Source organism: Felis catus, chromosome D3 (genome assembly GCF_018350175.1).
Source record: "Felis catus isolate Fca126 chromosome D3, F.catus_Fca126_mat1.0, whole genome shotgun sequence".
Taxonomy (NCBI): domain Eukaryota; kingdom Metazoa; phylum Chordata; class Mammalia; order Carnivora; family Felidae; genus Felis; species Felis catus.
The window spans coordinates 17,061,210-17,084,278 of NC_058379.1; the positions used below are offsets into that span (position 1 = coordinate 17,061,210).

Here is a 23,069-nt window from a genome sequence, read left to right on the forward strand (position 1 = left end):
TCGGTTGAGCATCCGATGTCGGCTCAGATCACGATCTCACAGTTTGTGAGTTCAAGGCCTGCGTCGAGCTCTGTGCCGATAGCTCAGAGCCTGGAGCCTGCTTCGGATTCTGTGTCTCCCTCTCTCTCTGCCCCTAACCCACTTGCGTTCTGTCTCTGTCTCTCTCAAAAAATAAATAAACATTAAAAATAATAATAACATTAAAAAATAATAAATGAAAGCCATTTGTTTAAAACAAACAAACAAAGCATTTTTACTTCTGGCTGTATCAGGCTGACAATTTGGCCCTCTGAACCAGAAGATGCTCCACAATCTTGGAAAGGATCCCATGTCTATGAATCTGCTGTTTCCAGTTTTGCAATGTGTTTGGGCCCTCAAGATACCCCTCTATCGGGGGAGGGAAGGTTAGAGATGGGAAGACATAAGACACGCACACCCAAAAGGCGTGCCACTCTTGAAGAAAAGACACAGTTAAAAACAAGAAAAAGAAAAAGACACATGGTTGTAACACAGGACTGCTTGAAGGTCTGAGCTCATTAGCTGCCAACAACAGAATCCATTTCTAGGTAACTCAGGCAGAAAGGAATTTGTTAGAAGGGTATCTGGAAGCTTAGAGAACCGGTGAGAGGAATAGAAGCAGAAAATTGGCAGAAACCCAGGGGAGGGAGAGGGATGGAATGACGCCTAAGGATTTTGCCACAAATAGCCTGTGGCCATCGCTGAGCATCAGAGGCCCCACGAAGCCTAAATCATCTCTCCTCGTAGGTAGCCCTCACCCTGTGCTTCCAGAAGTTCCAGCCAAATGATTCAGCTTGGTGAGAACGAATATCTGATACTTTTATTTCATAGAAAATCTGACGTTTGATCCAGAAGGTGGACCCCTCCCAAACACAGGTATGAGGTTCAGATGCTGGGAAGCCACACATACACACACCTACCGTCCAACCCATAGTCTAAGCCGGAAGGGGTCTTGAAGAGCCTCTTGGCTTCCATTTTCAGAATGGGGAAACTGAGGCACCAAGCAGGCCAACGGCTTGCTCAAAGCCACACATAGAGCTTGTGGTCAAGCCACACGTTGACCTCCTGACTCGGGCTTTCTAACTGAGCTGTAAAAGGCTTCAGAAGTCACGAGAAAGGAGAGAAATGTGGGGTGTGACAGGCAAGAAGGCATCGTGGTGGAGGGGAGAGAGGAAGGTGAAGGAACATCATAAGAAGGCTTAAGCGGGGTTAGGCCATAAGGGAGAACTAGAGATAATTGATACGAAAGCCGTGGCTTTGTTGTTGGAAATGCAGAGCGTCGGGCCCGGCCTGCGTTTTTCACCAGATCCCCAGGTGATCGCGGTGCGTGTGCAAAAGCTTGAGACGCAGTGCTTTACTCAGTGGGGGGAGAGCCGAGCTATCAAAACAAAACAAAAACCCGAGCTTCAGGAGTGATAATATTCTAGCTCATAAATCAGGGGTTGGGCTCCCAGATAATGCTTATTTTGTGATTAGGCTTTATAACATATTTCAGGGTTTTGCTCACGAGTTTCCTCCTCAATGAAGCTTTTTATAGTCGCACCGTTCAAAATTATATCCACGCTGTGCTCCTTCGCCTCTCTCCTGCTTTATTTGTATTATTTTTTCTTTCTGGAAAGCTTACTACCATCTGAAAGACGAAAAGTGTCAGTGTTTTTGTTTGTGGATTCTCTGTGTACGAGGTGCAGAGGCAGCAGTTGGGTCCGTTTTCATCCCTGCCGTATCCCCGGCATCCACAGCAGGGCTGGTACCCCATAGGTCCTCAATAAGTGTCTTTGGAATGAAGAGGTCACATGGCATACATCAAATACCGTACAATAAAATGGCTTTTAAAATGTAAAAACCATACCTAACAATTAGTGGGCATTGCCACGGGCCAAGTCCTGGGTTGGCACCATTAAGATCTCACTGAATCCTCATGATGCAGATGAAGGAACGGAGGCTCGGGGAGCACGACATTCGCCCAAGGTCATACAGCTAGGACGGGCAGCAGCAGAATTCGAACTTAGCAGAGACAGGAGGCCGGAGTGATTCTGGAGGTGAACTGGGGACAGGGTTGGGCTCCAGAAGCAGTGGCACTGAGGTGAGGTCACGGAGGGAAAACGCTCCTCTGAAGCCGGGCTGTGCTGTTTAAGAGCGGGGGGTTGGCTGGGCGCGGTCGGGTTTGTGCCTGGGGACTCTGAAACCACGCTGAGAAGGCCGCATGTGGACTCTGGCAGGTGTCAGTGCTGCCTGGAGCTTGTAATGATGCACTCAGATTACAAGGTGCTGAGGAATGCTGGGAAGGCGGCTCAGAGCCTCACGGACTCACCCCTCCAGTCCCTCCAGAGGCCCAGGAGGGCAAGCTATGTGTAGAATGACAGGCAGCCAAGAAGCCGGCGAGGGGAGGCTTCAAACTCTGAGTCTTTCTGGGGTTACTGGGTGGCTCAGTCGGTTGAGCGTCTAACTCTTGATATCAGTGCAGGTGGTGATCCCAGGGTCGTGGGACCCAGCTCCATGCTGAGTATGGAACCTGCTTAAGATTCTCTCTCTCTCTCTCTCTCTCTCTCTCTCTGCCTCTCTTCCCTGCTCACGCTCTTGCTCTCTCTCTTAAAAAGAAAAAAAAAAATCAGACTTTCTGAATCCCAGAGCTGCATGGTCTCTATTCTCTGAGCAGCTCAGACTGTGGAGCCGGGGACTCCCTGCTACGGGCTCTCTGCTTGCGGCTGCTTCCGCTCCCCTGCCGTATTACATTTGAGGGAAGCAGGGACTCCTACAGAGCCACCCCCTGCCCCACTCTGTCCCCTGAAGTAACCCATCTTCAAAATACGTCCCAGATCCAGCCACTTCCCTCCACTGGGTCCGAGTCTCCCTTCCCCTTCTCCCCTCCCCTTCCTTCCGGTTGGGATATAGTTCACATATACGTTAGCCGAGGTTCTCTAGAGAAACAACACCGATAGGGGTAGGGATAAAGACAGCGATGGGGTAGGTATCGGGATAGAGACATGTAAGAGGAGATGTATGAGGTGCCCGGCTGGCTCAGTCAGAAGAGCGTGTGACTCTTGATCTCAGGGTCGTGAGTTTGAGCCATATTAGGTGTCGAGATTACTTAAATCAGCAAATAAACTTTTTTTTAAGAAGGAGATCTATTCTAGGAACTAACTCACATGGTTATGGAGGCTGAGAAGTCCCATGATCTGCCATCTGCAGGAAAGTCCATGGTAAAATTCAATCTGAGTCCGAAAGCCTGAGGACCAGGGGTGTAGATGGTCTAGTTCCGATCTGAGTCCAAAAGGCCCAGAACCAGGGGCACCAGGGTCTGAGGGCAGGAGAAGATAGCCGTCCCGGCTCAAGCAGAGAAAGTAAATTCTCCCTTCCTTCATCTTTCTGTGCTATTCAGGCCCTCAGCGGGTTGAGTGATGCCCACCCCCATTGAGGAAGGATACTTGCTTTATTCAGCTCATTAATTTAAATATTAATCTCTTCCAGAAAAACCCTCACAAGACAAATCCAGAAGTAACGTTTCACTGGCTACCTGGGCATCGCTTAGCCGAGTTGGCATAACACATAAGATCAACCATCCCAACGTACTAAAAACTTCACCTTTTAAAATTCAGTGAATTTTAGTATAGTCACCAACTTGGGCCATATCATCACCGTCTGACTTCCCAATTATTTTCATCACCCCCAAAAGAACCCCCCTCATCTGTTAGCAATCGCACCCTCCCATTGTCTCTCCCCCTAGCCCTGGTTAACCTCTTATCTAAATTCTGCCTCTAGGATTCGCCTACTCTGGACATTTCATATAAATGGAATCACAGAATACACGGTCTTTTTGTTTCTGGTTTCTTTCACTTAGCGTAAGGTTTTCAAGTTTCATTCACATCATATCACACGTCAGTACTTCCTCGTTTTTTTTTTTTTTATGGCCAAATATTCCATCGTATGGTTAGACCACATTTTGTGTATCAATTCGCCAGTGGACATTCGTGTTCCTTCCAGTTTGGGGGTGTTATGAACAAGGCTACGATGAACACGTGTACAGTTTTTGTGGGGACACCATTACTTCTTGCCTGAGCCAGACCACTAACACCCATGCTGGAGTCCAAGCTCCTGCCCTTGGCCCCCTAGGGTCTGTTCTCACAGCAGCCAGAGGGGTCCTTTGAACATGGAAGTCAGGTCATGTCATTCCTTTGTTGTAAACCTCCAGTGGCTCCCCATTACCCTGAGGATAAAGTTGAAGACCCGGCACAATCTGTACCCCACTTCCAGCCCCGCGGTCACCCGAGGGTGTCTGTACTTCTGCCTCCCTGGCTGGGTCTCAGTTCCTCAAACGAGCTATGATCCTTCCCACCTCCATGCTTCTGCAAGTGCTGGCTTTTGGTTGGGAGCATTCTTCCTGCTCCTTCCTCTCTTCTGTCTGCAAACTCCTCATCATCCCTTAGGTCCCCTGGGAAAAATCACTCATATTTGCAGACAAGCCTTCTGTGACCTTGAAGGTGGGGCAATCGGGTTCAGCAGGGCAAGGGTGGGGGGTTTGCCTTGAGGCTGCATTTTGGCAGCTGTAGAAGATGCTGTTGGTATTCTGTTCGGGTCCCTCTTCCCAACATCCATTGTCCAGACACTAGGAGCATTGCTGCTTCTTTTTCCAGAGAATTGCCTTCATCTAAGGGGTCCTGCCTCACCTAGGAGGTTCCAGCACCTCCTACTGCTCCCCCTCCCAGCAGCCTGCAGGCAACGACTGATACAGGGATGCAAAAGACTAGACGTCATGCCTCAGTGTGGGACAAATCTATGGTGTAGTTTAGACTCCAGGGTACCTCGCCCTCTGCCCCAGCTGTGGTAAATCAGGCCAAGGCTAGACTTTCTCTAGCCCCTCTCCCACCCCATCCTGCTTCCCTCACTCCTTCACTGGATCTCAGGCACCTGCCTCAGACTCAGCCTAAGATAACCACATTTTGCGTGAGACTGAAGAATTGTCCATGTCAATATCAAATACATCCCCTCCCGGCTTCTGCTGGTAGAAATGATGGGGAGGAAGGCTATGCCCTTCCCCAAGTCCCCTTTGGCACTGACCCTGTGACTGGGCACCCCATCGGTACTCCCAAGGCGTCATGCACTTCCCCTTTGTGCCCCTACATATTTCACTGGCTTGTTGACTGTCAATTGTCTCTTCCTCACTTGACCTTAAGTTCTCCAAGGGCACAAACCACATCTGTGTCATTTTCTACCTTATCCTCATTATCCACCGGGCACCTTGGGGGAGCTTAACCAATATTTGGTGAAGGGTGTTCCTTGCTTCAGCGCTCATGATACCAAGAGGTGGGAAACAACCTAAACGTCCGTGAAAGGGGAATACCTATCCGTGGTACTTGTACAAGAAGCCCTGGCCAGCTGGCTTGCTTACCTAGCAGGTAATTGATTTCATTAGGTTCACACGCAGCCGGAAGCTCTGGACTCCAGCTTTCTTGATGCCTTACATGGAGGCCACAGAAGTCAGAGAAACCTCAAGGACCCTCCCAATCATCAGCCGCCCACTTAGGAGCCAGCACAGGGCAGAGGAACCGGTGTGGGACTTATTCGGCTATATACATTCCACAGCCACCCCCTCCCATAAAAGTACGCAAACACTTTGACCTAGAAATTCCGTCACTAAGAACGCATCCTAAAGGAAAATCGAGGATTATGCACGAAGGTTTAGCCGGAAGTATATTCACTGAAGGATCACTTCGACGGTGGAGGGAAAGCGGGAACAACCGTCACCGGGCTGGGGGCGGGGGGGGACTCTTGCTGTACTCTTTCTGAACAGCGTGACCTTAAGTTACTCAACTTCCCTGGACCTCTGTTTCCTCATCTATAAAACGAGGACACCCGCAGACGCCCTGTGTTAATCAAGATCGGCTCGCTGCTGAAACAAACAACTACGAAGTCTCACTGGCTTAACCCAACCACGGTTCATTTCTCTCTGGTGCCAAGTCTGATGCAGATGTTCCTGGCTAGGTAGACGAGCCTTCTGCCAAGTGATAGACTCAGGGATGGGGTTGCTTTCCATCATAAGGGTCCACCATCTTAAGCTCCTTTGTTCCCTTCCATGTGGCCGGGAGAGAGAACGTGAGAGGTGGGGCGGGATGTTTCAGGGCCAGGCAGGGTGGAGTGGACATCCTTTCCAGCCACCCTCTGCTGGCAGCACAAGGCACACAGCCCTCCCTAGATGCAAGGGCGCTTGGAAACGTGGTCTAGCCAGGGCCCAGGAAGGGAAGGGGGTGCGGTGAACCCTCGGCTTTGTTTCTGATCCACGCCTCATGGTGGGGGGCTCCTCTGGATGAATGAATGAGCTTCAATGAAGTAGCACATAGTAGGTACTCAGGCTTTTCCTCGTTCCCTTTCCTTTGTGATTGATTCTAGGTGTGACTGCCCTGACTTTTCATTTTTTTTTCTTTTTTTTTTCAACGTTTTTATTTATTTTTGGGACAGAGAGAGACAGAGCATGAACGGGGGAGGGGCAGAGAGAGAGGGAGACGCAGAATCGGAAACAGGCTCCAGGCTCTGAGCCATCAGCCCAGAGCCCGACGTGGGGCTCGAACTCACGGACCGTGAGATCGTGACCTGGCTGAAGTCGGACGCTTAACCGACTGCGCTACCCAGGCGCCCCATGCCCTGACTTTTCAAACACTGGTGCCCTCCAGATAAGTTTTGTGTAAACTGAGGCAAGATGTTTATGCTGGGTGGGGGGAGAGGGGATGGTAAACTGGAGGTCAGGGTGTCCATTTAAAGGAGCCCTAGAGAAGAGGTCCTCCCATCCGCCACTCCACCCTCAACCCACCTAGATGACTCTCCCCCCAAAATTTATATCCTGGGGCACCTGGATGACTCAGTCGGTGAAGCGTCCGACTTCGGCTCACATCACGGTCTCGTGGTTCGTGGGTTCAAGCCCTGCGTCGGGCTCTGTGCTGACAGCTCAGAGCCTGGAGCCTGCTTCAGATTCTGTGTCTCCCCCTCTCTCTGCCTCTCCCCCATTCATGCTCTGTCTCTGTCTCTGTCTCTGTCTTTCTCTCAAAAATAAACATTGGGGCGCCTGGGTGGCTCAGTCGGTTGAGCGTCCGACTTCGGCTCAGGCCATGATCTCACGGTTCATGGGTTCAAGCCCCGCATCAGGCTCTGTGCTGACAGCTCAGAGCCTGGAGCCTGTTTCAGATTCTGTGTCTCCCTCTCTCCCTGCCCTCCCACTCACGTTCTGTCTCCCTCTGTCTCAAAAATAAATAAACATTAAAAAATTTTTTTAAATAAAAAATAAACATGAAAAATCAATCAATCAATAAATAACGCTTACCCTCATTAAAAACAAAACAAAACTGTAAATACCATGATGTTTCTCCTCTTCTTAAAGCCTTCAGTGGCTCCCCATTGCTTTAAGGGCCAATCTAAACCCTCTCCCTGCTCGTGGGGTCTGGCCCCAGCTCACTTCTCCAGCCTCCTCGCCCTTCGTGGCTTTCTTCATCCTGTCCGCACTTCCTGAATTTCTAGAATGTGCCTTGTTCCACACAGCCTTTCCACGCTATGGAGAGGCCCACCCAGCACTTCCTCAGGAAAATCTCTCTCTCTGACTCCCCATTCCAGACGCGGTTCCACGGCCCCTACCCTCATGGACTCCCTCTGCTTTTTCTCCATGGTGACGAGCTACTGGTCTCTAACCCTGGTCTCTCCCACCAGGCTGTAAGCTCAAGGGGGTGGGATTAGCGTTCATTTATTTACCACTGTAAGGACCCAGTCCTTTATCTTCCTCACCTGTAAAACGGAGATGATGCCTGCTAACGACTGAATGTTTGCCTCCCCTCACTTAAATTCGCAGATTCCCAAGTTGAAGCCCTAATCCGCAGTGAATGGTGTTTGAAGATAAGGCCTTTACAGAAGTAATTAAGGTCAAATGAGGTCATGAGGATGGGGCTCTGATCCAATGGGATTAGTGTCCTTCTAAGAGACACTAGAGAGCTCCTTCTCTCCCGCAAAAAGGACAGGTGAACACATGGTGAGGAAGTAGCCACCTGCAAGTCTGGAAAAGGGCCCTCAGAATGAAACCTACCTTGGAGCGTCTGGCTGACTCAGTCAGTGGAGTGTGAGACTCTTGATCTCGGGGTCGTGAGTTCAAGTCCCACACTGGGTGTAGAGATTGCTTAAAAAATAAAATCCTAAAAAAAAAAAAAAAAAAAAAAGAATGAAACATACCTTTCTGGCACCTTGATCTTGGACTTCCAGCCTCCAGAACTGGGAGAAATAACATTTCTGTTGCTTAAGCCACCTAGTCTGTTATGGCAGCTTGAAGGGGCCAGGTATAACAGAATCCACCTAAATCATTTTTTTCCAGAACTAATTGATACCTATAAAACACTTAACACTGTGCCTGGCATCTAGTTACACTGTTAAACTGCTTAACACCAGATGTAAATATTTGTGGAATGAATAAACAAATCCTTTTCTGCAAGTTTGAGCTCTTACGCGACGGTTTCCTTAAAGTGAACCTGCCTGCATTACCATCCCAGAATATTCAGACACAGACGAACTCCTTAAAAAAGGACCTTATTGGGGCGCCTGAGTGGCCCCGCCGGTCGAGCATCTGACTCTCGGTTTTGGCTCAGGTCATGATTTCAGGGTTCGTGGGTTTGAGCCCCACATCGGGTTCTATACTGGCAGTATGGAGCCTGCTTGAGATTCTCTCTTTTTCTCCCTGCCCCTCCCCTGCTCTCTCTCTCAAAAAAAAATAAATAAATAAACATAAAAGAAAGGAATTTATCAACAAAAATACAGTCTTAAGAGGCTGTGTGTGTCAACTCTTGTGTTTTTTTTTGTTTGTTTGTTTTTTGTTTTTTTTTAGAATGCCCACCAGAGGGCTCCCTGAGGTCTTTCTCCTTCCAGATCACGATCGGCCCGGGGAAAGGACCACTACGGGAAGGAAGAGAAGCTGTGTTCTCATCGGGCTTACCCCACGGGAGTAAACAAATATATAAACGAAATTGTTCAGTATGTGCTCGGTGTTGCCTGACTTCTCTCGCTCAGCATAATAACTTTGAGATTCATTCACGTAGTTGTGCCTGAACGAGTCGTTCGCGAGTCATACTCGATTGCATGGAGAGAACACACTTTATCTGTCCACTGGTTGGTGGTCTCTTGGTCCGCCTCTCATCTTTGGCTACTACGAACATTTGTGGCACACGTTTACATGTGGGCAGGTGTTTTCATTTGTCATGGGTAAATACCTAGAAGTGGAGTGGGTAGATCAGAGGTTAGTTACGTATTGAACTTTTAAAGAAACTACAAGCTACTTTCCAAAGTGGTTGTACCCCCTTACGTTTCTAACAGCAGTGCACCAGGGCTCCAGAAGCTCCACGTCCCTGCCAGCACTTGTTACCGTCAGTTTTTTAATTGAAGCCATTCAAATAGGTGCGATTTTGGAGTAAGCACTTTTTCTTTTTCTTTTTTTTTTTTTAACGTTTATTTATTTTTGAGACAGAGAGAGACAGAGCATGAACGGGGGAGGGTCAGAGAGAGGGAGACACAGAATCTGAAACAGGCTCCAGGCTCCGAGGTGTCAGCACAGAGCCCCACGCGGGGCTTGAACTCACGAACCGCGAGATCATGACCTGAGCCGAAGTCGGACGCTTAACCGACTGAGCCACCCAGGCGCCCCAGTAAGCACTTTTTCTATGCAGAGCAAGGCTTCTTTAAAACACAGTTTCTCGGGGCACCTGCGTGGCTCAGTCAGAGGAGCATGTGACTCTTGATCTCGGGGTTGGGAGTTCAAGTCCCACGTTGGGTATAGAGATGACGAAAAAGAAATAAACAAAAAAAGATGAGGAGGGAAAGAGTATGAATAATCACACCTAGGTAATAATATATTAGCTCATCTCACCCTCATATAAACCCCAAGGGATTATAAAGATCTTTAACCAAATTGCAGGGAGGAAGAAACAGGCTCGGAGAGAAAATGACTTGCCCCAGGTCACACAGCCAGATCCAGGATTTGAATCCAGACCCACCTGGTTCAAAAGTGTGTGTTTGCTCCTCTCCTACAGACGCCACTGTTTTGGATGCCATGATCTTAGAAGATCCCCACCTCGCTCCAGAGGTAACAAAAGCGGGGCGGGGCGGGGCGGGGCGGGGCAGGGCAGGGCGGGGCCGGGGTGGGGGAGGGGGGGAGGGAAATTAGGGCCTTTTAGCCCGGAAGAGAAAACTAGCAGTGGTGTGACAATAATCTTCAGACATTTGAGGGACTGTATCTGGCCCAGAACACATCACTTTTTTTAACTCTCCCTTCCTCTAGATGATAAAAATGTTTTCAACTAATCGTGTGAAAATCGACAAAGATCATCATTTCTCAATTCATTCTTTCATTTTAAAACAGTCAACAGTTAGGAAGTAGGAATCCATTTCAATTTTAAAGACACTGTTGAATTGAGTGAAAACACCATGCATGAACTAAAATCAGCACTGACCACCGAGAGTGTTCCATCTTGCTGTTCACACGGTGCTTCGCGGTGTTAAATGTTGGAAACAAAAATTCCAAGTGGCCACGTAAAATGACCGAATTCTAGGTAGGCTGAGTTCTGTTACTTCGTCTGTATAGTCACTGTATTCTGCTTTTTTTTTTTTAACCCAATGACTTTATATTATTACAAACTTGCTCTTGAAACCAAGATAGCTGAGACCAGCCATGCCACCAGCTGTATAACTGGAATTCTCCGAATTAACTTCCCTACGAGTACTCTACGATGTTTATTTAAAAAAAAAAAAAAAAAAAAGGTTAAGTTATTTCAAAGTGCTAGTTTTACATTTATATTACTTGTGTTCTATTTTTAAAAAGTTTTTTGGGGGCGCCTGGGTGGCGCAGTCGGTTAAGCATCCGACTTCAGCCAGGTCACGATCTCGCGGTCCGGGAGTTCGAGCCCCGCGTCGGGCTCTGGGCTGATGGCTCAGAGCCTGGAGCCTGTTTCCGATTCTGTGTCTCCCTCTCTCTCTGCCCCTCCCCCGTTCATGCTCTGTCTCTCTCTGTCCCAAAAATAAATAAATGTTGAAAAAAAAAGTTTTTTTTAACGTTAATGTATTATTGAGAGACAGAGACAGGGCAGAGAGAAGAGGAGACAGAATCCGAAGCAGGCTCCAGGCTCCGAGCTGTCAGCACAGAGCCCGACGCGGGGCTCGAACTCACAAATCTTGAGATCATGACCTGAGCCCAAGTCGCGCTTAATGGACTGAGCCACCCAGGCGCCCCTACTTGTGTTCTACTTTAATTTATAGTGTGCACTTGTTATATAATCGTTTATATTATTAAAACACAGCAGTAATTAAAGCAATTGTTTATTTTATTTTTTAAAGATTTTATGTAGAATTTTTTTAATGTTTACTTATTTTTTTAAATTTTTTAAATCCCTTTTTTTAATGTTTATTTATTTTTGAGAGAGACAGAGACAGAGCTTGAGCGGGGGAGCGGCAGAGAGAGAAGGAGACACAGAATCGGAAGTGGGAAGCAGGCTCCGAGCTGTAAGCACAGAGCCCCACGCGGGGCTCAAACCCACTGACCGTGAGATCATGGCCTGAGCCGAAGTCGGACGCCCAACCGACCGAGCCACCCAGGCGCCCCTTTAAAGATTTTATTTTTAAGTAATCCCTGCATTACTTATCTGGAGCTCACAACCCCGAGGTCAAGGATCACGTGCTCCACCTTGACTGAGCCAGCCGGAAGCCCCAGCAGCAATTGTTTTCAGAACAATTAAACCAACTCAGAGGGGAAAGTATTTTATCACTCACATTGGTGAGAACTTCTGCTGCATTTTGGTAATAAAAAAACTTCTGCACTTTGATAAAAACTAACTTTTAGCTGGTTTCCCATTATGTGAAAATTCTCTACACGAAATGTTCCCCTTTGTTGATAGCTGTTCCCATTGTCCCGCCAGTGGTACATGACCGGTCACATGGACGAGAGACTGGCCATCTCAGGTGGCATAGAGGGTAGGACCCAGGTGGGTGGCTGTGTATGGCTGTGCAACCTTGACTTTCCTGAACCTCAGTTTCATCATGGCTAAAATGAGCATTTCATAACGTCTCTTTTAAAGGACAGCTGTGAGGGGCACTCGGGTGGCTCAGTCTGTTAAGCGTTCTCCTTCGGCTCAGGGCATGATCTCGCGGTTCGTGGGTTCGAACCCCACATCAGCGCAGAGCTGTTTGAGATTCTCTCTCTCTCTCTCTCTCTCTCTCTCTCTCTCTCTCTCTCTCTCTCTCTCTGTCCCTCCCCCACTTGCTCATGCAAGCTCGCTCTCTCTCTCTCTCAAAATAAATAAACTCAGGGACGCCTGGGTGACTCAGTCAGTTAAGCGTCTGACTTCGGCTCAGGTCATGATCTCACGATTCGTGGGTTCGAGCCCCGCATCAGACTCTGTGCTGCCAGCTCGGAGCCTGGAGCCTGCTTCAGATTCTGTGTCTCCCGCTCTCTCTCTGCTTCTCCCCTGCTCCTGCTCTGTCTCTCTCTCCCTCAAAAATAAATGACAAACATTTTTAAAAATTAAAAAAAAATGTTTTTAAGAAAAAACCAAAATTTTTCTTTAATTTATAAATAAATAAATAAAGGACAGCTGTGAGATCCAATGGCCTAATGCACGTGTAGATGCTTGCTCTGTCCATTGGGTTGATCCCTTTCCTTTGGGGGTCATAACAGAAGAGACTCCGGTCTTACTGATCTTTACCGCAGATGGGGACTCCTGAGTCCATATTGTCCTTGTCATCTTATTACCCACAGCGTGACTTGCAGTCCCACTGACGAGGGCTTTCTTTCCCTCTCCCTGACCTCATGCCGCCTCACCTACCTTCCTCCGAAGCCACCCACACGCCTGGACCTTGAGTATGGTGGCGAAGACCTTTCCTTAAGGCAGTGGTTCTCCAGTTTGAGCCTGCTTCAGAATCCCCTGCAGGGCTTAGGAAACGCCGGCTCCCGGGGTTGGCTGGAAGATTTGCATTTCTAACAGGTTCTCAGGTGAGGCGAATGCCGCTGGTCCTTACCTGCACTCTGGGAACCACTGGCCTAAGTCAATTGTGGTAATTCTTTCTCCTTTCGCCCTCAATTGATTCAGAGCTGGCCGAACCAAAAAGGTGTAAACAGCTCTTCCCTCTGCTTCTTCCCCCACTAGGCCAACATGCCTCAGTGAGTGGTGGCAGCCACTTTGTGACCATGAGGGGAATCGCCAATCAGGGAGTCTCGTGCTATGGACGGCTGAGAAGGAACATGGCGAGAACCTGAGGTCCTAATGATGCCATGGAGTTGTCCTTAGGTGCCCTGGGGAAGGCTGTGGATGGATAAGTTTTCTGGGGAGAAGATGGAGAATTGATTTGATTTGATTTGATTTAAGGTTTGTTTGTTTGTTTGTTTGTTTGTTTAATTTATTTATAATCCCAAGCAGGTTCCACGCTCCACACGGAGCCAGACTTGGGCTTGATCTCACAATCAAGAGATCATGACCCGAGATCATGACCTGAGCTGAAATCAAGAGCCAGACGCTTAACTTGACTGAGCCACCCAGGCGCCCTGGAGAATTTTAATCCAGGCTAAAAATCATCCTTTATAGCTTTAACTTTGCTTCCCTTGTTTCCAGAACTACACTTTTGATCAGCCTTGGTCTTTTCATTTTTTTTTTCCATTTCCCTGTTAGCTCCTGAAATATAAAAAGGGCAAAAGTGAGGGTGGCCTGGGGACCCCCAAACTTGCAGCCGGTGTGAGATCAGGGTGGTCTTGTCGAAGATTGTGTCCCTCTCCTTGAGTTTTGCCAACTCATTGCAGAAGGATCTGGCCATCCACCTAAAATAACACCTCCCTTTCCTTGCAGGTTGGGGCAGGTATGAATTTCCACCACAGATGGATGCTAGGGAACAACACTTTATTTTTCTGAAATTTTCCAATTATTCCTGACCCAAGACTTGTCTGTGTTCAGAGGACGGCGTTTCATGCTGGGTCATAACTCGGTTTCCTCTTTTCAGTCTGGTACAAAGGTTGCGGGATTTTTGGTTGAGGGGGGCCTTCTGGCCTTTGGTCTACACTGGTTACACTAATGTTCAAGCCTGTGGAACCCCCCCCCCCCCCCGCAAGGCTGGCAAGACCCTGTGCCAAGCTTTGGTGCAGGTGTCTCGGTTCAGACCGGCCGCTCCCTACCCAGGATCAAGCCTCCTGGGGTTTTGCCTCCATCGCCGATCCTCAGGCCCCCCAGATCTTGGGATAGCTTCCACTCCCCAGAGGATGGGCTCTGTGTCAGCCATCGTCTCTCCCAGCTCCTTCCCCCGCCAACCTGCCTGGAGGGTCCTGCGTAATCTCCTTTCAACGGGCCTTTAGAACCGGCCCGGCGCTGGCCTCTCTTCTCTGTGGGGGGCGTGACCCTGGAGTTGTGCAAAATGGCAGCCCTGTGATGTTCCCTTCCTCCCCGCCCGCCTACTTCTGTCTCCTACCTTTGCCCAGCTCCCGCCCTCCCCTCCTCCTGCCACTCTGGCCATCACCCATTTCTGTAAAGGTGTCAGAGTCCCCACCGAAGCCCCTTTTTGTAAATTGCTAAGTGCGCAGTTCTGGGAGTCTGCTGACTATCAAAAGCCTTTCTTCTCCGAGTTTCTGCTGACTCGCAGAGGGGAACAGAGGGACTTTGGTCTCACCATCTGTTGACTCCTCTGGGGGCAGGAGCGCGGGGAGGATGGGGTCGGCTGGAGCGACGGGGGTTTCCATGCCAGAGAGGGGCGGCCAGTCTTCTCTCAGTGTATTTACAATCAAACCTATCTCAAACCACAGAGATTAATTTCCTTCTGAAAACATTCCCCCCCAGTCTTCTGCTTGGAAATTAATATTTCCCCAAGTCACAGCATTTTGATTCCATTTCAGGAGAACCAGTAACCCTGACCTTATTATGCTAAGGGAACATTCCCCCTCCCTGCTTGGGGTCACATTACAAAGACTTCTCACATCAGCTGCTCACAGTTAAGGGGCCATGTCCAAATGGCTCCTCTGTGCCTGTGTGTGTGTGTGTGTGTGTGTGTGTGTCCCTGGCTACGGAAGGGGCAGAGGTCAATCTGGTTTGACCAGGCCACACTTAGGAATCGAGTGGCACTGTGTCTGGCACATAGTAAGCCCGGAATAAATGGAGGTGTTATTGTTATCATTTGTAGCTAGTTACGCATCCAATATACTTTGTTTCCATTTTTCCTTAGTAACAGGATCCTGATCTTGTCTAAAGGCCTATCCTTGCTTCTCTTACATCTAGGTGTGGCCACGTGACTGCATTTTGTTCAGTGAACTGTAGGTAGATGTACTGTGTGAGACTCTAGGAGTCTCAGCCTTTAATTCGGTTCTGACGCTAACTACCCAGGGTTGGTGCAGAGCCCATAGACTAAGGGCTCAGTCCCGCCATACTGCCCCCACCTCGGACGCCAGTCACAGGTACTGGGTTCCCAGGGTACCCACGCTTCTGTCCGGCTTGGCCTCAAATCAGAAGCTCCCAGGACCCTGTCCTTAGGCTCAGTATTCTGTTGTAACAGCTCATAGGATTCAGGGAAACATTTTACTCATATCACTGGTTTATCGGAAAGGATATGATAAACGATGCAGGTAAGCAGCCGGAGGAAGAGGCACATAGGGCGGGATTTGAAATGGTCCCAAGTACAGAAGCTTCTGTCCCCATGGAGTTGGGGGGCACCACCTTTGTGGTGCATGGATATGTTCACCAACCCACCAAGCTCTCCCAACGCTCTCTCGTTTAGGGTTTTAATGGAGGTTTCGTTATGTAGGTATGGGTGGTTGAATCATTGGCCTTTGAGGATTAGCTCAGTGGGCAGCCCCTCGTCCCTCCTCAGAGGTCAGGGGTGGGGGTGAGGAAGGTGGGGCTGAAATTTCCAATCCTCTAATCCTGAGTTGGTCTTTCTGGTGGTGAGCCCCCATAGTGCCCCTCCTCCCTCTCCACTCCCCCCACCCCCGCTCCCCCCCAGCCATCAGTCATCTCCTTAACATACAAAAAGACAGTTTTGTCACTCTGGAGATTCCAAAGATCTTGGAAGGTCTGAAGTCTGGAACCCGGGACTAAGGTCAAAGATTGTAACAGAAGATATTCCTATCACCCCATCACTCCATTTTACAAGGATTTAGGGGCTCTGCCAGAATCCAGCGACGAGGACCAAATATATTTTTCTTACATCATCAAAATCACAGTCACCTCGGGGCGCCTGGGTGGCTCGGTCGGTGGAGCGTCCGACTTCAGCTCAGGTCACGATCTCACGGCTTGTGAGTTCGAGCCCCACGTCGGGCTCTGTGCTGACAGCTCAGAGCCTGGAGCCTGCTTCCGATTCTGTGTGATTCTGTGTCTCCCTCTCTCTCTGCTCCTACCCAGCTCGTGCTCTCTCTCAAAAATAAATAAACATTAAAAAATTTTTTTTAAAATCACAGTCACCTCCATTGTGTGGTGGTCTGGTCTGCCCTGCAGCGGTGATCTTTGGTCTCCACTCTGCTCTGTGTACCGGGGAGTCTTCCTGTCCCTGGTGGTTGCCTGGGGCAGGTGGGGAGACCCTGGGGCAGGTGGGGAGACCACACTGGAGTGGAGGTGGAGGTATTTACTGCCCTCCCACCTCCTGGCTTGGAGTCACCTGGTTCCGGCCTCTCAGGACAGCCCTTTCCAAAGCACTGAAGGCCATTCCCACCCCTCACGTGTCCAGGCTGCCGACCAGCCCCAGCCCCAGCCCCCACCCAGATACTCCGTCCCTCGGGTTTTTCTACATCTCCCACTTTGGTAAAGAGCCCCTTTACGGAAAGTCTCATCATCTAATTTGAGAATGCCAGCTGGATCCTGCCAAGGTGCCGTAAAAATGAAACAGCACAAAAGAGAAGACTTCATCCCACCTTGTCCTCCAGTCCTTGGGTTCCCCCCCCCCTGCCCCCAGAAACAACCAGTGTTCCCAGGCTCCTTTGTCTCCATCCACTCAGAAACAGAATCACAGGCTTTTGGTTTATTTGTCCTGGATCATCAATGACTCGCGAAGCGTGAGGCCCACCGAGGCATGTGAATGGATGTGACTCCAATGCCAGACCCCAAGGACACCTGCTTGAGTTTGATGGAGCAGTTCCTTCATGTCCCTTCTCCTCACAGGGGCTCCGTTTTCAGTGGGTGGAGTCCAGAAGCTACGGCTTTCTGGAATTGCCCATGTCCTGTATTGAGGCTGTGACTAATTGACGTTTGTCCATCAGCGATGCCGGGGCATCGGCACTTCCTGGTCCCCCGAATTCAGGTGCATGGGGGCCAATCTGGGAAAACTTGTAGGGCGAGGACTCGCGCCTGAACCTGCTTTCCACCCCTCAGCTGCTCTTTGGACTTGCTCAGCTGATTGGTCGACTTTTCTCCAAAGCAGCCAAGGGCCAATGTTCGTGGCTCCCGAAGGACACGGTAGTTTCGTCACCCTGAGGCCATTTCATCCTGGGGCCCAGAGCCAGGCTTCCTGGACCCCAATTTCAGCTGTCACTTCTAGCTGGGAGACCTTGGGCAAGTTGCTTAACCTCTCTGGGCCTGTCTCCTCATCTGTGAAAGGGGGAGAATAATACAACCTATTTCACAGGGTTATTGTGAGGGTCGAAGGAGCCGATAAAGTAAAGCACTAAACGTGAGGCTTGGCACATGGTACATATTAGCTATTTTTGCTGGGACGAAAACCAACATGTCGTCAACGCCTGCTTGCCGTATAGATTAGTTCACCGAATTTATCTTATTGAATTATCCCACCCACCCTGGGAGGCCCACATCATGCCTACTTTGCAGGTAAGGAAACTGAGGCTGGACCTGCTTCTGGGACTTGTTCAGCCACGCAGCTGGTACACAGAAGAGCTTTGCAACAGTTTACTCTGCGGCCAGCACCGTTGCCTCGTCCTGGGGCGGCCATCGAAGTCCTGGCTAATGTATTCATTTGCTTACTCTGATTCCTGTCTTTGCATTCTAGTAAGTGTCCCTGGGCTTCGACTTTGCTCCTAAGGGGGGCAGAAGCCACATCTGAGACACCAGGGCAGCTGTGTGAGGCAGTTTCTTCTCCAACTTGCTTGATCCCGAGAAAATGACCCAAGGTCTTGTTCAGAGAAGAGATTCTCTGTCATTTCTGCCAGAGTCCGATTCAGGAACAATGCGGGCGGGGCCTTGGAATCCGGACCTCTTTTACTCTGGGACTGGGGAGTTCATAGAATTTTTTTTTTTGGCAATTTTTGCTGCGTGGAAGTAGAGCGCCCTCTGCTGTCAATGACGAGGATGACATCGAAACAGACGAAGGCACTCTGAGCAGGCGCCCCCCCCCCACACACCCTCTCTTCCACTGGTGTTTTTCAGCCTCACCTCTTGGTTCTACCCTGAAGGGCCCCTATGTGCCCATATCAGAACCGGGCAGGGGCAAGGGGGGTAAAAAGGTCAGGGCTCTCCTGCTTTCGCAGAGCTTACAATCTAATTTCACTGACAAGGTACCTTCAGAAAATCCTAGGAAACGGGTTCAGAAATCGTACTGGACTCCATCCCACGGGTACTGCCCGGGCATGTGCTGTGTATAGACCCCAGGAGTGTAGAATCAGAATGTATGAGCTCTGGGTGCCCAGTAGTAGACATACCGTGGGCTTTGCCACCAGGTGGGGATCCAGAGCCGAACACCTGAGATGGGGAACAAAACCCTGGGGTACCACCATAGCCTGGGGAGCCTGGCTCTTTGGCGGGGGGGGGGGTAGTTAGGAGTTACCAATCAAATAAAAATAACTTTATATTAGGGCGTCTGGTTGGCTCAGTTGGTAGAACAAGCAACTCTTGATCTCAGGAGGTCCTGAGTTCAAGCCACATGTTGGGCGTAGATATTACTTTTAAAAATTTTTATTATTTTGGGGCACCTGGGTGGCTCAGTCGGTTAAGCGTCCGATTTCAGCTCCGGTCATGATCTCGAGGTCCTTGAGTTCAAGCCCCATGTGGGGCTCTGTGCTGACAGCTCGGAGCCTGAAGCCTGCTTCGGATTCTGTGTCTCCCTCTCTCTCTGCCCCTCCCCCACTCACGCTCTGCCTCTCAAAAAAAAAAAAAAAGAATAAACATTAAAAGAAATTTTAAAACATTTATTATTTTAAAAACGTTTATTTGTTTTTGAGAGAGAGAGAGAGAGAGCAGGGGAGGGGCAGTGAGAGAGGGAGACAGAATCCCAAGCAGGCTCTGTGCTGTCAGTGCAGAGCCTGACGTGGGGCTTGAACTCGCGAACCATGAGATCATGAGCTGAGCTGAAACCAAGAGTTGGACGCTTAACCGACGGAGCCACCCAGGCGCCCCCCAAAAACATTCTTTTTGATATAAAAAGTAAATATTCATGTTAAACTATTCAAATCATACAGAAAAGAATAAGCAAGAGAGTAAACATTACCTGAAATCCCACTATCTACAGATAACTGCAGATACATCTTTGGAGACCATCTTCCCATAACCGCTCACCGTGGTTTATACCGACACACGCACACACACCAAATCACTTCATTTTACATGTGGTGTCTTTTTTTTTTTTTTAAGTTTATTTGTTTATTTAAGGGCTTACGTATTTGGGCCACACTCCGGATCTACTAAAAATCAAACCCTTTGAATGTGCAGTCAGGAACCTGTATTTCTAACCCTCAGTCCGGGGTATCCTGGTCCTGCTCCAGGGAGGTTAGGGAAGGCTGGCTAGTGAAGGCGTCTGTTGCCAATGGCAATAGAAGGGGTCAGAAGGAGGCCCGGGAGGATCTTCAGGACAGGTTAACAGGTGGAGGTGTCCAGGTAGAGGAAACAGCTTGTGCAAGAGTGTAGATGTGAGAGTTGCAGACGTGCTCCGGAAGTGGCCGATAGTGTGGCTGGTTAGAGGGTGGAGTTGAGGAAGGACGGCCTTGAATGCCAGCATCAGGGCTTAGCAGTCAAAGGGGATGGGCGACAGGGCCTCTTATGGGAAGAACTTTTGCAAAAGAAGAGAAAGCCTGGCCAAGGGGAGGGGGGCACGCGTGTTCATAACCACGTGACAACACTCTTCCGGTGGGGGGTGTGCTTACAACGTGCCCGTCACAGTGCCTCCCGTGTATTATCTCATTAATCTTCCTGCCAACTCACAGGGCAGATAGTATTTTCACCTCCACGTCAGCGAAGAGGAAACCGAGGCACAGAGATGTTAAGCAAGTGGCCCAAGGTCACACAGCTGGTAAGTGGCAGAGCCAGGCTCAAACCCAGGCAGCCACGAGTGGAGTCCGTGCTCTTGACCACTGTCTTATTCCGTGGCACCTTAGTCTCTTCATCTGCAAAACCAGCTCAAAAGTGTCAAGGCCGAGAGGCAGAATCGCCCAGAACCACCACCACCACCAAAGTAACAGTAACAGGGGTTTGGTGAGAGCAAACTGCCTCAAAAAAAAAAAAAAAGAGGTAGCGGGGCACCTGGGTGGCTCGGTCGGTTGAGTGTCTGACTTCGGCTCAGGTCATGATCTCAGGGTTCGTGAGTTCGAGCCCCTCATTGGGCTCACTGCTGCCAGCATGGAGCCTGCTTTGGATCCTCTGTCCCCCTCTCTCTCTTCTCCTCCCCCGGCTCATGCTCTCATGAGTGCACATGCTCTCTTTCTCTCTCTCTCTCTCTCTCAAAAAAAAAAAAAAAAGGTAGCATGGAATAGTGGTTAGAGCTTGGACTCTGGCATCCGGGGGACTTGGATTCAAATCCTGGCTCTGCTATGCACCAGCTGGACAGGTTACATATCTTCCTAGAGCCCTGGTTTCCTCAGCTGTAAAATGGGATAGACGTCCCTACCTCCTGAGGCTGTTGAGGTGTTAAAGGAGAAAGCGGACGAACATTGCATACGCCAGCCACTGTTCAATAAGGGCTAAAGAGGGGCTGGGAGGAAGAAGAGTCTGAGTCTGAATAGAGGGGGACCCTGAGATGGGGGTGGTAACTGATTTCCAAGAGAGCGCGGAGATTGGCACCCCTCTTGTGCTGTCTCTGATGGCCAAGGGGGAAGCCTTATGCTTTCCCTGAACTTTGGCCTTGCAAATCGCTGCTCACCGAGTGGGGGGCAGAATGGCGATAAAGCTCACAGCTACTGAGCTGAGTGTACGGAGTACCTACCGTGTCCACGTCGCTCCGTTATTAGGTGGGCAGGTCTCAGACTGCACGCAGGTGCCCCAGGGGACCGCAGACCAGATCAGAAGCTTTTTGAGAGGTCCACAGCGACACCTGCCGGACACCTTGAAAACTGCTAGCTCTAGGTAGTTCGCATTTTCAACGTCGGAGCTTCATTCCTTCGGTAGAGCTGGGTTGATGGCAGTTTCGATAAAAAAACAAGTATAATGCGAAAATTAGTGTGGAACAGGAAATTAGGATGGTAATGACCAATGTAATTCCAAGGGTTGAGTTGTTGAGAGTCCAGCAAGCTCTCATTCCATTAGGGTGTACTTAGGATTATTCAGGAAGGAACTAAAATATTACTCTTTCTTTCAGCTTTTGTGTATTTTGCAAGTGGCTACTAAGTTGTTAGAACATGCAGATTTAAGACTTGTTTTGACCTTAGGGGTGCCTGGGTGGCTCAGTCAGTCAGGTGTCCTACTTGGGCTCAGGTTACGATCTCACGGTTGGTGGGTTCGAGCCCCACATCAGGCTCTGTGCTGACAGCTCAGAGCCTGGAGCCGCTTCAGATTCGGGGTCTCCCTCTTTCTCCGCCCCTCCCCTGCTTGTGCTCTGCCTCTCTCTCTCCACAATAAATAAACATTAAACAAAATTTTTAAAAAAGGGTTGTTTTGACCTAAATACTTACTAAACGTAACGGCTAGGTTTGGTTTTGGTTTTGTTTTGTTTTGTTTCGCACGGGTGGGAGTAGGAGGTGCCCTGAAAAAATTTCTGAGACCCCGGGGGGGCCTCAAACCAAGAAAGTTTGGGATCTCTGCATTGCGCGCTTTACGAAAAGTCATCTTAAGCAACCCTAGGAGACCCATACCTCGTCGAGAAAGGCTAAGGTGGCCTGAGGCCAGCCAGGGGTGGGGGTCGGAGTGCGGTCAGTGACAAAGTAGGTCCTGTGTCATTCTCTAGAAGGCGAACAGCTCCTCAATTTAGCTTTATCTCCCGATGGTGGGGAAGGGCAGCCCTTTCTGCTCGCTGTTCCTTCGTCCCTGTGGAAAAGCAGGGTCAGGTTCGTGACGTTTCCCTTCTTATTCACACCAGGGAGCCCTACTCAGGGGACCCAGGACAGCAGCCTCTGTGGGTACTGGGACCGGAAGCTCCCTGGAGGCTCTGCCACCCCATCCCCACCCCCACCCCCCAACCCCCCCCACCAAACCCACCTTCAGTTCAGAGTCCCAGGCTCAGCCGCCAGGCTGCGCAGGACACAGCAGTTAGAATTCAAAAGTGGTTCGAAGAATCCAGGCCCCGCCCTCCCGGTCCCTCCTGGGTGAAAGGTCGCCACGGGGAGCTGCAGGCGGCCTCCCGGCAGGGGATAGCGGCCAGGAAAACCATGAGACCATGAAGGGGCAGCACACAGCATCCTGTCCTTCAGCTTGGACTTGAGAATCCGGCCCCGCCCCCCAGAACAACCTGCATCGGAGGAGAAGCCCTGGAGGAAAGGCGGGGTCCCACTTTCCCAAGGGGCAACTGCCAGCCTCATCCTGCGCAGGCGGGCTGTTGGCTCTGGGGGACTCTGAACCAGTCATTTAACCCCTCTGAGCCCGTTTCCCCCCCTGCAGATGGGAACAGCAGCACCTACTAGGCGGAGTTGTTCTAAGAATTGAATGCATTATTAAAGCCTCTGCTTAGCGCGGAGCTAAGTATGCATGGTCCTTGCGCAGTGAAATTTAGCTAGCGATTCACTCTCAACAAATATTTATTGAGCACCTACTGTGTGTATGTACATTCTAAGCACTGGGAATATAGCAGGGCACAAGCCAGGCAAAAAACGCCTTGCCCTCAGGGGGCGTACGTCCTAGCAGAGCGAGACCGACCATTAATAACAAACAGAATGGGTAAGTCAATTATAGAGCAGCTCCGTCCAATAGAAATATAGCGTGAACCATGTATGA

The 23,069-nt window shown here is 49.8% G+C and overlaps 1 long non-coding RNA gene across 2 annotated transcripts; it reads right to left on the reverse strand.

The window, feature by feature from the left end:
• Positions 1-7,243: 7,243 nt before the first annotated feature.
• On the reverse strand, positions 7,244-14,454 carry LOC123381129. Of its 2 annotated transcripts, none has more exons than XR_006587733.1 (3): positions 12,849-14,454; positions 8,975-9,248; positions 7,244-8,183 (listed from the first exon to the last, which is right to left on the reverse strand). It is a non-coding gene; the product is annotated as an uncharacterized LOC123381129 (long non-coding RNA). The 2 variants fall into 2 exon arrangements; XR_006587734.1 differs by lacking the exon at positions 12,849-14,454 and adding an exon at positions 10,029-10,117.
• Positions 14,455-23,069: the final 8,615 nt, after the last annotated feature.